Source organism: Pteropus alecto, unplaced genomic scaffold, assembly GCF_000325575.1.
Source record: "Pteropus alecto unplaced genomic scaffold, ASM32557v1 scaffold61, whole genome shotgun sequence".
NCBI classification, from domain to species: Eukaryota; Metazoa; Chordata; class Mammalia; order Chiroptera; family Pteropodidae; genus Pteropus; species Pteropus alecto.
The window spans coordinates 7,492,173-7,493,982 of NW_006434835.1; the positions used below are offsets into that span (position 1 = coordinate 7,492,173).

The 1,810-nt window shown below is 45.1% G+C and overlaps 1 pseudogene; it reads left to right on the forward strand.

Annotated features, from left to right (window-relative positions):
* The first annotated feature begins 1,195 nt into the window (after window positions 1-1,195).
* LOC112478576 lies at window positions 1,196-1,322 on the forward strand (annotated as a pseudogene).
* Window positions 1,323-1,810: the final 488 nt, after the last annotated feature.

Here is a 1,810-nt window from a genome sequence, read left to right on the forward strand (position 1 = left end):
TAAAAATTAAGTCTAGTATTCCACTTTGCTCAGAGTGTGCTTATCTACTTATTTCCTATGGAGTAAACCTAAACTATCCAGCATGGACAATGAGGCCAGCTTTTCAGTCTAACTCAAGGTCATATTAAATTCTGTGCATCATATGGAATAAGCAGCTTTGAATAAAGATGCAGAAGGAAAAAGTCTCCATCCTGGCCAGCGGTCTCCTGTATCAGAGACCCCAGAAGTAGGTTAGCAAGGCACATGTTCAGACGCATCCCCAGAGTTTCGGCTACAGTGGGCCTGGGACGGCGTCTACACGTCTGCATTCATCAACGTCAAGGGTCTCGATGAGTCAGCCGCGGCATGTGGAGAGATTCAGCTCAAGGTGTTTAAGAGCAGGTGATGCCTTGGCCAGTGCCCAGACTTCGGCGAGTACCACTGACTAATGGCTGGTGCCACAGGAATAGTTTCCATCTTCAGAAATCCTCAAACCTCCCTCATCAAACCGTTCTGACATCTTATAGCATCAAATAGTATTGATTTTGCCCATTTAAAACACACAATAAATTCAAATAGCGTCCACCACATTTTGAGTGAGGTGTCTAGTAGTTAAGTGCCTTAACACTTGAAAGGCAGGGACACCAGAGCCAGTACAACGCTGTACTTGAAGGAGCTCAGCAGGATTGCAGAGGCATCCATGGATCTAACGAACGTCTCTACGTGCGGGCTCCTTTCCCAGCGAAGACCTCTTTGTCTAACGTTAGACGGCTGCTCAGGGTTGCTCTGCCGATGCACAGCCGCGATCGCTCCTTCTCTTAATTTTGCCATTAACTTTTTTTTTCCCTCTGCAAAGTCTCAGAATAAATAAATTCTGTTTGCATGAACAATGTGCCATGTTCCCCAGTACAAAAGAGAAGTTTTTGTCTGCACAGCTGCAAAGGAAACTTAACTGAGACCCATTTCCAATGCTTTGCCTACATCGAAGGGCTGAGCGCCCACTAGGGGAAACCTTTGTTTTGGGGTTAATCTTTTGAACTTCTTTCCCCTCCACTCCCAGCATTTTAAAGTCAACTTCATCAAACCAAGCACACACTTGTTGGTAATGGATCAGGAGTCAAAGCCTGGATTCTACTGCTAGGTTTGCTATAAGTTGCGTGACTGTGAGCAAAACGTTTGACCCCTTGGAGACTCGATTTTTCTATGAGAAAATCAGGTCTACGGCCACGCCACCCTGAACAAGCCCGATCCCATCTGATCTCAAAAGCTAAGCAGGGTCGGGCCTGGTTAGTACTTGGATGGTTAGTACTTGGACCACCTAGGAAGACCAGGTGCTGTAGGTGTAAAAATAAATAAATAAATAAATAAATAAAGGATTGTAAGCTGACAAGTCCTTTGCAATCTATGAGGTCGACCAAGGGGTTGCCCCACCTAAAATTTAAAAGAAAAGGAAAAAAAAAAGAAAATCGGGCCAGATGAAGAGGAGGATTGAGTGGTCACTAAAATATTTTTGCTCTGAATCGTGAAGAAGGGGGATACGAAATACTATACCCAACTCCAGACCGCGGGATGCATTCTCTTCTAATGAGGACGATCTTCCTCCTAGATACTCTGATGACAGCTTCAGGCTGAGATTTTCTCAGATGCAGGATTTTAAGGGCTGAAGAAGTGTAGTGGAGTCAGAGCTATTCAATAGCCTACGTAAAGGGTTTTAAGAGTTGCCGTTTCACGCGCTGTACGGGACTTGGGGTGCACAGGTTATAGATCCTTGTGCTTCTCTCATTCTCATTTCAAGAGAGGACATTAAGGCTCATCCCATAGCCAGACACCC